The following is a 16,292-nucleotide window of genomic DNA, read 5'->3' on the forward strand; positions in this document are numbered from 1 at the left end:
TAAGCCCCATGGCCTGGCAGAAAGCATGCCGTATTAGGAACTCAGCCAACTGGGAGGATTTATGAACCTAAGTGTTCCTTAATAGACCACATTTGCCAAACACGTACATCAACTTGATATTTTATTTATGAATTAATTTTAATTAGCATAACAACAAAGAAATGCTTGAAAGTCTTTTTGAATAATTTTGAGTTTTGAATGTTATTACCACACTCTCTCTAGGCACATCAAAATCTTTTATTCAGGAGTGAAAGTACATAGTAATAAATGATTTTATACTTGGATTTTTTTCATCTTGGCTTTCATATGAAGTAAACTTTGAAGATAACATTTCCACTTACTTTTTAAAGGCTATCTTATTAACTTGTTTCTGATTTTCTGTTAGCTAGTTCGGTATCTATGGTAATTCTACCATGAAGAATTTGGGCCACGTATTCATTAGACCTCTCTTTGTCAATGGAAACTCTCATTCAATTTCAAAAGGTAGTTTCAATGCAATAACTTATTGAAGAGTTATTAGGTTATTTAGTTGTGGGTTATTGCTCTGTAAAAAACACCCCAAAACATAGAAGCTTTAAAACATCATATTTTATATTGTTCACAGGTTTATAGGTTAAATGGGAATATTTTCCAGCTTCTAGAGGCTGGAAAGATGCATAACGTTATCTGTGACATGAGTAGGCAGATCTGTCAGTCCTAGCTTGGCTCTCCCACTTGTTTTGGGTTCAATTGCTGTCAGCTTGTCTAATATGATCTCAGTTATCCTCTGTTTGCTCTCTCCCTCTCTCACTCCCCACCCCCACCCCCACCCCCACCCCTTTGGCTATGTTGTGAAAACAAACTCAGGCTAATCTGGTAGAAAATGAGCAGAGCCATACAAGGTCTCTTGAAGCCTAGATTTAGAGTAATAAACTGTCGCTTTAGTTTTGGCTAAGGACTATGGCAGACCACCAGTCAGCCCAGTTTCCAGGGGTACAGAAACTACAATTCTTCCCATCAATAAGCAGAACTTGTTAGTAATATTACAAAGGTTATGGATACAGGGAATAGGGAAGAATTTATTTCAAGCATTGACTTACATAGGGCATTAGGCTATAGAAGTACCAAGATAAATAAGACACTGTATTTTGGCATCTTTGCAGTCAGACTGTGAGGAAATTAAGAACACAACTATAATGATACAGGTCACATGGTGGTGATAAGTGCTAACGAAGTATGATGAAGAGAGGGGAAAATCATTAAAGACTTCAAGGCTGGAATTCCTATCACAGCTCAGTGGTAACCAACCTGACCAGTATCCATGAGGACATGGGTTCGATCCCAGGCCTCACTCAGCAAGTTAAGGATCCAGCACTTCCATGAGCTGTGGTTTAGGTCACAGATGCAGCTCGGATCCCCCATTGCCATGGCTGAGGCATAGGCCAGCAGCTACAGCTCCAATTCAACCCCTTGCCTGGGAATTTTCATATGCCGAGGGTGTGGCCCTAAAAAGACAAAAAAAAAAAAAAAAACACTTCCAGGCTTAGTTCCAATGGATCCTCTGTAAAGGATTAGGAACATTTTAAAGGCTGAGGGGGACAAAACCAAGAGGTAGGAAGTACATGATATATTCAGGAAATCCCAGCATCTCAAGTATGTGGAAGATGGGCAAGAAAGAAAATAGTATTTTCTCTCCTAGCTGATTTTCGAGCCTTTTCTCCTACATAGAAAGAGCAGCTTTTGGATCTCCATCTGCCCAAATGGAGGTCAATGGACTTAAACACAACTAATTTCTAGAAAAAGAAAAAGAAAAAAACTTTAGGGCATACTGGAGAAAGACATTTTCAAGGGCATAGATTATTTTCTTAGCTGCTAAATTGTTTACATTATCAAATATCCCTTCAACTCTAATGAAAACCCTAAATTCAAATCTTTTACTAAGCTGAAGTTGGCCTATTCCACTGAGTAAGAGCTCTTGTAGGAGATACTTTGGTTGACTAGCTCCAGCTATTCCCTAGCAGCAGACAGAACCTACAAAAAAACAATAGGGATAAAGAAGTTAGTTATGCCAAATATGCATTTTTGCCAGCCCATTTTCTACTGAAACACAGGAGTGTGACCCAATCCAGGCCAAATTTCCCTGAAGAGAAATATTTATGAGGGCTTGTGGCTAAGTTTTTCTGCCCAATTAAAACTCAAAGCATCTGTAGGAAAATAAATGCTTTAACAAAGATGTCATCTCCATTGACTACCTGAAACTGTGGCAGCCACCTTCTAGCCATGAAGGCAACAGCCTAAAGCCCAAACCATAATACTAACAACTGTTGTAGAAAATAGTAAAATTTTCTCTTGGGCTGAGCAGGCATAAATAAATGAAGGGTTGAGTGAATGATTTTAGATAGCAGTCCATAAACCTCATTTGTGGTGGAAGTCCATCACTGAGAAGTCCATGTCCTGACTTTCCACATGGGTAGATTCCTAACTCAGTCTCCATTGCCCCCTACAGTCCATGAAGCATGAGAAGTATTTTTTTTAATGACGCAAAGGCAAGAATTCAGTCCCTTTAACACTGCCAATCAGATATACTTAAGCACCAATTTTGTAGATATGTGTTGTACTATGTTTGCTTCTTTATCTTCTAAAAGTGTGCTATGTAAAGAACATGAGGATACAAAGTCAGAACTGAGATCATATCATTCATCTGTTACTTTTGAGTATTCTTTTAACAAATATTTACTGAGCTCCCACTATGTATCAGTAGGGACTAAGAATATGGTCATCAAGTATATAGACGTGTTCCTCCGCCCTCCTGGAACTTGCATTCCAGTGAGGGAGATGGAACTTAAATGAACAATTATAAATTAGAATATTTAAAATGAAAAATTCAAAGATTCTAGAAAAGAGATTATGGGGTCATAAAGTCATCCCTGGGGAAATGGTGTTTAGGTTTGTGACTGTGGGCCAGCTATTCAATTTAAGATCATTGGATTAAGTAACAGTTCAGCAAAAAGCTTTGAGAAAGAGACTCATAGTTTTTACGTTTATTTAATATCTGTTCAAACATAGTTGCCCTGCTCTTTCAAGTCTTCTTACCTAGCCCCCACACCTCTCCTGTATTTCTCACATCACGCTATATAGTAGGTGTTCAATAAACATTCGCTTAGTAGTATCACCTTGTTTTCAAATAGAATAAATTTAGCTTTGGGTTTCACTTCCATTTGGACCCTAGCCACCAAGTTAAAGGCATGCATAAAAACGACTGCCTTTTTTCCTCCCCTCATTTCCTTGTGAGGTCTAAATTTTCAATCTTCATTATGAAGAAATGAGATTCGAGTCCAAATTATATTAAATAGGTTATAGCTAGCAAAATTTATTGCAGTGCTATTGAGAAGCCCATATTTTTGCGTGCCTACAATAGAAGTTACATTATTTCTTGGCTCAGTGAACTTCTGCTTGAGCTATCAGATGTATCCCACATTGAACCTGAACCATGTAGGCTTGTTAAGAAATTTCTATCGAACTGAGAGATTACTGTGGATTATTAAGGAGGGGCATGATTTTGATTTGCCTACTCAATGAATCAAAGATCCTGTTAAAAGTCATTAAGGGCCTTGGGTGGCTTGCTAAGGACTTTGTATTTTACCTTTAGCAGCCTCAATTTTTTTTTCTTTTTTTAGGGCCGCACCTGCAGCATATGGAATTTCCCAGACTAGGGGGTCTAATCAGAGCTGCAGCTGCCAGCCTATGCCACAGCCACAGCAACATGGAATCCAAGCTACACCTGCCACATACACCACAGCTCATGGCAACTCCCAATCCTTAACCTGCTGAGCAAGGTCAGGGATTACACTCACATCCTCATGGATACTAGTTGGGTTCTTAACCCACTGAGCTATGACAACAACTCCTCCATTTTTAAATAAGACAATGAAATCATCATATTCATGTTTTATTCAGATAAACTCTTCCTATACTTCAACCCCAATCTTAGGGTCTGCTTCTAGGGCAAGCTAGCCTAAGGTGGGCTATTTCTCACAGCCAGTTCCTAGGAGAGGCAATACCAGGAAACACTGATACAGGAGGAAAGAAATAAAAACAAGGAAGGAGAGGGTGTCATTGAAGTTTACATTGTTTAAGAAGGTTACAATGAGGGGCAACTTAAATTTCAAATCCACAGGTGCCCTCTTGAAGACTACATAGAATATGCCTCAGAGTTTCCTATCAGAATATCTAACTGCCAACTCCTATCTGCAGATGGTTAGGGATGCCCCTGGGAGCATAGCTCCCCAACATTTCCTGTTGCCCATGGCACAAACTCAGCATCTCCAAAGGCTGGAGAAAGCCCTCAGGCACAGAGTTGCAGATGGCTGTTGTAACAAGCCTTTGGCAAGTCTGGGAATACCCAGTGTCAAGGGAGGTATCAGAACACTGCCAGCATCTGCTACAGTTCTGTAAGTTATAAGGCTACCGTTCTGGGCAGGCAAGAAATAGAGGCTTCAGTAGTTGGGATGAAGAGAAAAATGAGTACCTGGAAATAAATTTGAGAGAGTTAACAGGACTGGTAACCAAAGAACTAACTGTGATGAAGAATGAAGAGTCCAGAGTAACTTCCAAATCTCTAACTTGGCTCTTATAGTGGATAATGGTGCCATTAACTGGTTTAGAAAACAAAAGAAAACCTTCATCTTCTTAAATCTATGTTAAGATTTAAGTATGACATCTGCATTTAAAATGTCACTATAGCAGGAGGCATAACTCTCCCAGACTTCAGGCAATTATTACAAAGCCACGGTAATCAGGACAGTGTGATACTGGTACCAAAACAGTCATACAGACCCATGGAACAGAATAGAGAATCCAGAAATAGACCCAGACACCAATGGTCAATTAATCTTTTGACAAAGGAGGAAAGAATGTAAAGTAAGAAAAAGACAGTCTTTTCAGCAAGCGTTGCTGGGAAAGTGGAGCTGCATGTAAATCAATGAAACTGGAACACACCCTCACACCATGAACAAAAATAAACCCAAAATGGCTTAAAGACTTAAATATAAGACAAGACACCATCAAATTCCTAGAAGAGGACACAGCAAAACATTCTCTGATATCAACCTTATGAATATTTCCTCAGGTCAGTCTCCCAAGGCAACAGAAGCAAAAGCAAAAATAAACCAATGGGACCTAATCAAACTGACAAAATAAACCAATGGGACCTAATCAAACTGACACAGCAAAGAAACCATTAAAAAAATATAAAACAAAAAGACAGCTTACAGAATGGGAGAAAATTATTTCAAATGATGCAACTGACATGGACTTGATTTCTAAAATATACAAACAACTTATACTACTCTGCAGCAAAAAAGCTAACAACCCAATTGAAAAATGAGCAAAAGACCTGAATAGACATTTCTCCAAGGAAGATATACAAATGGCCAACAAGCACACAAAAAAGTGCTCAACATCCCTGATTATTAGAGAAATGCAAATCAAAACTACCTTGAGATACCACCTCACACCGGTCAGAATGGCCATCATTAATAAGTCCACAAAGAACAAATGCTGGAGCGGGTGTGGAGATAAGGGAACCCTTCTGCATTGTTAGTAGGAATGTAAGCTTGTACAACCACTATGGAGAACAGTATGGAGGTACCTTAGAAAACTATTCATAGAACTACCATTTGACCCAATAATCCTACTCTTGGACATATATCCAGACAATACTTTCCTCGAAAAAAAGACATGTGCACCTGCATGTTCACTGTAGTACTATTCACAATAGCCAAGACTTAGAAACAACCTAAATGTCCATCAACCAATGAATGGATTAAGATCTGGTGTATATGTGTATATATATATATATATGTATATATATATGTATATATATACATATATATATACACACACACACACACATATATATATAACACATATACCTACATAATGGAATACTACTCAGCCATAAAAAAGAACAAAATAATGCCATTTGTAGCAACATGGATGGAACTAGAGACTCTCATACTAAGTGACATAAGTCAGAAAGAGAAAGACAAGTACCATAGGATATCACTTATATCTGGAATCTAATATTTGGCACAAATGAATCTTTCCACAGAAAAGAAAATCGTGGACTTGGAGTATAGACTTGTGGTTGCCAAGGGAGAGTGGGAGGGAGTGGGATGGACTGGGAATTTGGGGCTAATAGATGCGAACTATTACCTTTGGAAAGGATAAGCAATGAGATCCTGCTGTATGGCACTGAGAACTATATCTAGTCACTTCCGATGGAGCATAATAATGTGAGAAAAAAGAATGTATACATACATGTGTGACTGGGTCATCTTGCTGTACAGTTAGAAAATTGATAGAACACTATAAACCAGCTATAATGGAAAAAATAAAAATTATAAAAAAAGATATCACTATAGCAAGTTGGGTTTCCTGGGAAGAGAACTCCGAGCTGGAAATTATCATTTAGGAGGTTTATTAGAGTGACCTTGGACTCCAGCCATGATGAAGGAAAGAGAAGGAAACAGGATTGGAAAGAGGGACAAGTTGGGCAGCAATGCAGTCTCAACAGAAGCCAAAGGCAGCCCTATAGGGAGTTCTGAAAGTGAAATAAACCTCAGGAGTTGTCCACAGCAGAGTGAGAAGATCAGGCATTTATCCCCCTACATTGATCAGTCATTGGAAGGAAAGCCCTAGGAAAGTGACATGAGATTGAATGCGCTGCCTCTCTTTAGCCAGCCCTCCCTGAAGAAGGCTGACAGCTACAAATACTCCACAGCTAGAAAAACAAATATTTTAAACAGCGATCTGGACAGTCCACAACAGTTTCCACCACAGGGACTACTGCAATCATAAATGTCGAGTTGATAATTGATGCAAGGGTCTAGTGCCCAGAAGGAAAATCTGGGATGGCAACATATTTGGAGATTTATCAGTTCAAAAGAGTGGGAAGTACATTTAGCAGATGGTATAGAACAAAGATTTCTTTCTGAAACACTTCAAATACGACTATGGTAAATAATAGTAACTCTTACTGCTCAAAAAAGATGTGAATAAAGTCATTTTAACACTATACATCAGGTTATAGATTATCTGTTGACAATAAAATGTAGAAAATGTAATTTCATTGCTTTGTTCCAAAAGTAGATAAGTAAAACAGTAGAAATGTTATGAAGAACATAAACGTGTATAGTAGGAATAAATGTTTCTTCTCTTGGTGTATATGAGATTCACAGCAAAAGAAATTACCCAATTTTTCTGTAAATTCCATTTGCTATTAGATAACATATATAAATATATGATTAAAGAAAATATGGTTTTTAATATTCATAACAAGTGTAACAATTTGAAACAAAAATGTGAAATGTTTGTGTATTACATGCTATATTCTGCATGAAGGTTAAAAAAAACACTACTAAATGTCAACAGTGTTTCTCAAGGACACTTTAGCCTGGGATATATATATATATATATATAAAAAATAACTGAGATCACTCCGAGTAGTAATTTTCACTGATCCTTGACCACTCCTATCTGTCAGGGTCATCCACACTTTCCCTTAAGAATCTCTGCAGAAGAAATAGAGTGCATCAGTCAACAGTGCTGACTTAGAAATTAGATTCCCTCCTTCTCCACTTGCTAGACCTGGTGAAGATATGTGCCAGCCTCTCAACTTCTGTCTCAGTTTTCTCATTTATAAAATCAAGTTAACGGAAAGGTCTACTTCTCAATGGTATTGCAAAGTGTTTACTAGCACATAGTAATCTTTCAAAAGCTATTACAGAAAGAGGGTGAGGGTAGAGTGAAGTAATAAATTGGCAGAATCCAAAGTATTTAATAGGGGGTGAAAATACTCTGTATTGTATTTGAATACAATAGAGTATTGAAAATACTCTATAATGATGAATGCATGTCATTTTACATTTTCCCAAATTCATGAAATGTAAAGACCAAGAGTGAACTTGAAGGTAAGCTATAGACTTTGGGTGATTATACATGCACTCATCAGTTTTAACAAATGCACCACTGGTGGGAGATGTTGTTAATAGGGAAAGCTATTCATGTGTGGGAGTAGAGAGTATATGGGAAATCTCTGCACCTTCCTCTAAGTTTTGCTGTGAACCTAAAACACTTCTAAAAATATGAAGTATTATTTAAAGCTATTATTATAAATCACTATGATAAAGGGTTATGCAAAGCCATATCAATGCCTCACCTCTGGCCTTGGAGCTCATCAGAAAACCAACTGCACATTGGCAGACCTCCCACCAGGGAGGAAGTAAGTGATAAAGTCCTCAAAGTGACAAACCCACCTCTGATGTTTATGCCTCAGACTGGTTACACCTTAATTTTGTTGTGCCAAGAAGTATGGATTCCACGTCACAGAGTGGCAAAGACGTCCTTAATAAAGCATCAATTTTCCCTTTCCACCCAATACAGATACCATAAATCAGCACAAACACTAACTAGGAGGCTCCCCTTCTATAATCTCCATTTTCCTAGGCTCACAGGGTGTCATACAGTCATCCACGCCTAATACCAACCAGCTCAGAGCTGCAAAGCAGCAGTGTGTATGTGAGATATGTCTTACTGGATCAGAAAACTCAACAGTATATGAAGTCATGGGTGTTTTTTCCAAGAATAAATCATATAAATGACTAATGACTTTGGTGCTTTCACTTAAGAGAATGCTGTCTGACATCAGAGTCTACTAGTTCTTTAACTAAATTCAATGCCAGTAAGTCCATATTTGCTCTGGGAGGAAAAGAAGGACAGATATGGTTCCCTGATGTTCCTAAGTAGCACATCCTGGCCTCCTAAATTTTGACTACCCAGAAAGCCCATTTCCTGGAGAAATATGTCTTTTCCAACCTGAGGAATACTATTCCACTATCCCATATTCACAGGGACACTCCCTTTCCCTCAACTTTATTTCACTCTCTCAAATCTGAGTCTCAGATCCACTTGACTGCCACATGATTCAAGCATAGTTGTTTAACCATTCCCCTGCTGAATCTTCCTTAGGGGGCTTCCTAGTTTTCTTCCCAGAATTTTGGGGAGCCTGTACTCACACATATCTCTAAATATTGCAGCAGTGCCTAAATCATAAAGTAAGTCCACTGTAGGTACACAAAGTTTTCCTGCTTCATAAGAAAATCAGAAATTATTTTAAGGAGAAAAACATGAGATTATGAAATAAATGGGGGAGTAGGCAACAATGAACTTGGCAAGACTGCAAGGTTTTTAAGGCACTCCATAGACCTCTATGAAAAACAACCACAACTGATGAAAAATATATGTATTTTAAGAACCATTTAATATTTCTAGAAATCATTCCAAGAGAATATTGTAATACATAAAATACAGAAATATATATTCAAGGAAACTATTAAACCTCTACAGAAAGATGAGTCTGTCACATTGAGCCATGAAATGCCCCTTTACACTTCCCATACCTCAAGCTCTGTGGTATGGAAGCTTTACTGGGGGGAAATGCAGCCAAAATGAAGGAGCTATCTCCCTCTCTCTCAGCTCCCAGTATAGGGCTCTGTTTTCTCTTAGAGAGACAAACTGCCAGCATTTCTTATTTCACACAGCTTTGTCAGAAGCTCTTTCCCAGAACATGCACTGAAAGGTTGGAAACTGTGACTCCTTTCTTCCACCTGAACTTCACTCATTGGGTAGAAGCTCTGCTCCAGGTATGGGAGGAGTATTAATACTGAGCTCTAATTGCAGCTTGCACTAGATCACTCTCAGGATGACTATTCCATGCATGAGGAAGCAAAGAAAGAAAAATACCCATGGACTTCCTCATAGAGCAGAGTTAACTCAGAGAAGCAGTCTGCAGTTGCTGCCCCCAAGAGTGTGGTACAGAATTTCTGCCATACAAAGAAGCAGGCAATAATAACAAAAGACTCAAAGCTTTCCCTAAGAGAAGTGACTTTATTTTGAACAAATAAAGGAAGTTCAAACCAAGAGTGATGCCAAAAACAACAAAGGGTTTGGTGGTGGGCAATTCACCAAGTGGTGGTAGCTCCCTGATATCAATAAGAAAAATGGTTGACTGAATAGGCTAACAGACAGAATCAGGGAAAGAGACAGCTAAGAAAAACTCCTGGGATCTGCCTAAGCCTCAAAGATTGTCCCTACAAAATGGCATGAATGTAACCAGATAAGATTATAATTTACTCCCCAGGGTTGAAAACAATAGCAACATCAGCAGTTACTGGAAGGCTAATATCTGGGTGTGTTACCAACAGATAAACCAGGTAAAACCAGGTAATAAGGAGATCAAGGAAAGAGACATTTAAAGTAAAACAATTGTCATCTCTGGGATGGGAGGTGAGGATTCAGAGTGACTGTGCACATGCCCAAGTTTGTGACATCCACAAAACAACACTAGAGACTGCATATCAAGCGGAAAATAACTTCACTAAAATTATTCAGCCAAATCACTAAACAAGTTAAACAGATTAAAAGGCAGTTATCATTAAGCCCCAGAAGGATGGTAGTGGGAAAAGTATCCAGATTTGCATTATCTAAAATGTCTAGTTTCCAACTAGAAATTATGAGATATACAAAGTAACAATTAAGTATGACCTGCATGCAGAAAAAAAGCAACAAAAATGGTCTTTTAGAGGACCCAAGTGTCACACTTAGCAGACAAATTTTGAAAGCCACTATTATAAATATGCTCAAAAAACTAAGGAAGAAATGTCCCAAAAAGGAAATATATGATAATAATTCATCATGGATAATGCCAATAAAGATATTTTATATTTTAAAAGAATCAAATTATATGGCTGAATTATACAATAGCTGGAGTGAAATTTTGCTACCACAATTAACTGTAAATTTGATTTGGCAGAATAAAGAATCTGTGAACTTTAATACAGACAAATTAAGATTATATAATGCAAAGAACAGAAAGAAAAAAGAAAAATAAACAGTGCCTCAGAGAAATGTAGGACATCAATAAATGCACCAAAATATAAGGAATATGAATGATGGAGTAGAGAAAAAAATGAATGGAAAAAAATCTAAGAAATAAGAACTGTAACTTCTGAAACTATTTAAGACATTAATCTACACATGCCAGAAGCTCAACAAAATCCAAGTAGGATAACTTCAAAGAGTCCATATACAGACATACTAGATTAAAAATGCTGAAAGGCAAAAAGAATATTTTAAGAGGAGCCAGAGTAAAAGGACTGGTCACATAGGAGAGAGCCACAATAAGATTAACAGCTGATTAATCAGAAAAAAAAATGGAGACCAGAGGCAATGGGATGATAAATTCAAAGTACTTAAAGAAAAATGTCAACCAACAATTTTATATCCAGCAAAACTATGCTTCTCAAGTGTAAATGTCCCTGTTCACCACTTTAGTTCAACATTTTACTGCAAAGCCGGGCTGAAACAGTAAGATAAGAAAATGAAGTAAAATGTATACCAACTGTGAAGAAAAATATAAAACACCTTTATTTGCAGATGACATGAATGTCTATGTGGAAAGTCCTGAACAACTTACCAAAAACTTCTGGAACTAATAAATGAACTTCGAAGACATGAAGGATACAAGGTTGATATAAAAAGCCAACTGTTTTCCTTTGTATCAACAATGAATTAGTGGAATTTGAAATTAAAATAACATTACTATTCACATAATCACTCCCCTCAAAAATAGAACACAATATAAATCTAAGAGAATATGTACAAGATATTTGTAAGGAAAATTACAAAACTCTGATGATAGAAACCACGTATCTAAAGTAAGTTGAGTAATATTCTACTGCTCCATGAATAGTAAGCCTCAATATTCCTAAAATATAAATTCTTCTCAACTTGATTCTATAGTTTCAATGCAAACCCAATCAATATTCTACCAAGTTACATTATGAATATCAACAAATTAATTCTAAAGTTTACATGGAATTTTAACTTAGATATAGTGAACATGATTATAATTAAGAGGACTAATATTACTCAACTTCAAGAGAGTGTGGTATTAGTGGAAAAAGAGACAGATAAAACATAATAGAGATCCTAGAAACAGACTTATAGAAATAATAAACTAATATTTGACAAAGAAGCAAAGATAACCCAAAGGAGAAAGGAACACTGAAACAACTGGAACTAATATTTGACAGAGAAGCAAAGATAACCCAAAGGAGAAAGGAACACTGAAACTACTGGACATCCATATGCAAAAAAATTCAATCTAGACACTGACCTTACACATTTAACAAGTATTACCTCAATATGGATGGTAGATCTAAATATAAACAAAACTGGAATTCCCACTATGGTGCAGCAGAAACAAATCTGACTATGAACCATGAGGTTTCAGGTTCAATCCCTGGCCTCTGCTCAGTTGATTAAGGACCTGTGTTGCTGTGGCTGTGGTATAGGCCAGCAGCTGTAGCTCCAATTGAACCCCTAGCCTGGAAACCTCCATATGCCATGGGTGTAGCCCTAAAAGCCAAAGTAAATACATACATACATACATACATACCTACATACATACATACATACATACTATAAACCTGTGAGAAGGATTAAAAAATCTAGGTGACCTTTGGGTTTGGCAATGAGTTTTCACTGAATTTTGAAATATAATAATCCTAAGCACAATTCATGAAAGAAAAGTTTTTACGTTGGACTTCATTAAAGTTAAAAACTTCTGCTGTGTTTAAGACACTGTTAGTAAAATGAGAAAACAAGCCACAGACTTGGAAAAAATGATCACAAAACACATATCTGATAAAGGACTTGAACCTAAAACAACACAGAACTCTTGGACTTCAACAATAATAAAACAAACAACCCAATTAAGAAGTGGGCAAAAGAATATAACACATACCTCACTAAAGAAGATATACAGTTAACAAATAAGCATATGAAAAGTGCTCAACATTATATGTGGTTAGGAAACTTCAAATTAAAATAACACTGATATACCACTACTTACCTATTAGAATGGCTAATATTCACAATACTGACACCACCAAGTGCTGGTGAGGATGTGAAGCAAAGGAACTCTCATTTATTGCCAGTGGGACTGCACATTGGTACAGCCACTTTGGAAAATAGTTGGGAAATTTCTTATAATGCTAAACACAGTCTCATACATTCCAGCAATCTTGCTCCTATGTATTTACCCAAAAGAATTGAAAATTTGGGTCCACCAAAAAACCTGCACACAAATGATTATAGCAAATTTATTCCTAACTACCAACATTTAGAAGCAATCAAGATGTCCTTCAATAAGTCAATGCATAAACAAACTGTGGCCAATCCATGCAATGGAGTATTATTAAAGATTAAAAGAAATGAGCTTCCAAGCTATAAAAAGATACAAAAGAAACTTAAATGCATATTGCTAAGTAAAAGTAGTCAGTTTGAATAAGCTACATGTTAAATGATTCCAGGTGTATGACATTCTAGAGAAGACAAAACTATAGAGACAGAAAAAAGACCATCACTGCCAAGGAAGTTTAAGGGAGAGGGTACAAAGTTTAAGGGAGGAGGATTTTTAGGGAAGTAAAACTATTTTGCATGTTATTTTAATAGAAGATATATGACATTTTGCCTTTCGAAAAACTCACATAACTGTATACCCTCAAATATGGACTTTAGCTACTAATTGTATTACCAATACTGGTTCACTAACTGTAAAACATTTACCACACCAATGCAAGATGTTAATAATGGAGGAAACTACTGTGGATAAAGAGAGAGGAAGTATACAGAACTTTGTGTAATTTCTGTTAAATTTTTCTATAAATGTAAAATTTCTCTAAAATAAAGTTAATTTAAATGATGTAAAAAAATTAAGATGCAATAAATAGTTTTCCAAATAAAGCCTCATCTATAAGAAAGACAAGCTGAAGTCCTACATTTAGAAAGAAAATAGCCTCAAATGGAAATTCAAATCCACATGAAGCAATAAGGAGCAGTGGTGTGTGCATAGGTACACATACAGAGCATATAACTATCTTTTTTTTTAACTTATGATTATAAAAATAATTATAAAACTTGTCAATAAAATTATACAGTGCTGTATGTCAATCATATCTTAACATAATTGAAAAGAAAAATGTCTATGTACTTCTATACTAGCAATGAGTAATCAGAATGGAAAATTTTTAAACTACTGAATTATTTAATTGAAATATACTTGACATCCAATGTTACATTAGTTTCAGATGTTCAGAACTGAAATTTTTAAAAAGTATCATGGAGTTTCCCTTGTGGCGTAATGGAAATGAATCCAACTCAGAACCATGAGGTCGTGGGTTTGATCCCTGGCCTCACTCAGTGGGTTAAGGATCCGGTGTTACCATGAGCTGTGGTGTAGTCTGCAGATGCGGCTTCAATCTGGCATTGTTGTGGCTGTGGTGTAGGCCAGAAGCTACAGCTCCAATTCAACCCCTAGCCTGCGAACCTCCATATGCTGTGGGTGCAGCCCTATAAAAGACAAAAAAAATATATCATTTATGGTAGCATCAAAAAGTATAATACTTAATTATAAATCTAGCAAATTATGTACAAACCTATGTCCAAAAAACTGAGACCTTGTAGAAGGAAATCATCAAATTGGGAATTCCCATCATGGCACAGTGGAAACAAATCCGACTAGGAACCATGAGATTGCAGGTTTGATCCCTGGCCTTGCTCAGTGGGTTACCATGAGCTGTGGTGTAGGTCACAGACGTTGCTTGGATCCTGCATTGATGTGGTGTAGGCCAGCAGCTATAGTTCCAGCTGGACCCTTAGCCTGGAAACCTCCATATGCTGTCGGTGCAGCCCCTAAAAAGCACAAGGAAAGAAAAGCAAGGAACTAAAATATAAATGGAGAAATAGGCTTTAAAAAATACTAAACCTTATTGCTGAATTAATAACATAGATATCATACATATGACAATTATAGAACAAAGGGAATAAAACTATATTAAAGTTTCTATATTTAATCATAATTTAAGATACATGCTAATAAAAAGACAATATTCCAAAATATATTGGCATGTGCCAACAGCAAACGTCATGCTTGGTGATAAAAGAGTGAATGCTTACCCGCTAAGACTGACAATAAGATAGCTTTTTCTTTGGCCACTTTGATTCAGAATTGTACTGGAGGTTCTAGTCAAGGTGCTAAGACAAGGAAAAATATAAAATTCAAACATTCAGACTAAAAGGAAAGTAAACTATTTATATTTGTTGATGACATGATTTTGTATATAAAGAAACCTTAGTAATCCAAAGCACTATTAAAATGAATAAACAAGTTCAGAAAAGTTGTATGCTACAAGGTCAAAATAAAAAGTCAATACACTAGCATTGAGTAACCTAAAAATTAAAATAAGTCAATTCTATTTACAAAAACATCAAAAAGAATAAATTATCCAGAAAAAGTTTAACAAAAGAGTGCAATACTTATATACCAAAAGTTATAAAACTTCATTGAAAGAAATAAAAGATATGAATACTTGGGAAGATATTCATATTCCTTTACTGAAGACTTAATATTGTTGAAATAGCAACATTCCCTAAATGAATTATCACATTTAACAACTCCTTAGCAAAATTACAGCTGTCTTAATAGAAGTTGACAAGCTCATCCTAAAATTCATATGGAAATACAAGGGATGGAAAGTATTTACAACAGTCATGAATGAAAGTTTTTGGACTCATACATCTCATTTCTAAAACTTACTACAAAGCTAACAGTAATAAAGACTATTTGGTACCAACATAAGAATAAATACACAGAAATATGGAACTGAATTTAGAGGACAGAACTAAATATTTATAGTCAACTTATTTTCTACAAAGATTCTAAGACTATTCGATGGGAAAAGCAACAAGTGATACTAAGACAAGAAGACACATACAAAAATAAATCAAAATGGATACTCTCCTTACACCATACACAAATGTAGTCAGAATGTATCCTAACTCTAAATATTAGAGCCAAAACTATGAATTATTAGAAGGAAACAATCAATCTCAGAGACTTTGGACTAGACAATGGTTTCTTAGATGACACCAAAAGCACAACAAATAAAAAGATTAAGTGAACTTCATCAAAACTAAAAATGTTTTATGTCTGACTGACTTCACTTAGCATGATAATTTCTAGACACCAACATCAAATGCTATCACTTATATAGGGAATCTAAAAAAAGGACACAGTGAACTTCTTTGCAGAACAAATACTGACTCACAGACTTTGAAAAACTTTTGGTTTTTAATGGAGAGAAGTTGAGGGGTGGGGGAATCCTGGAGGTTTGGGATGGAAATGTTAT

The sequence above is a fragment of the Phacochoerus africanus genome, chromosome 2, assembly GCF_016906955.1.
Source record: "Phacochoerus africanus isolate WHEZ1 chromosome 2, ROS_Pafr_v1, whole genome shotgun sequence".
Lineage (NCBI taxonomy): Eukaryota > Metazoa > Chordata > Mammalia > Artiodactyla > Suidae > Phacochoerus > Phacochoerus africanus.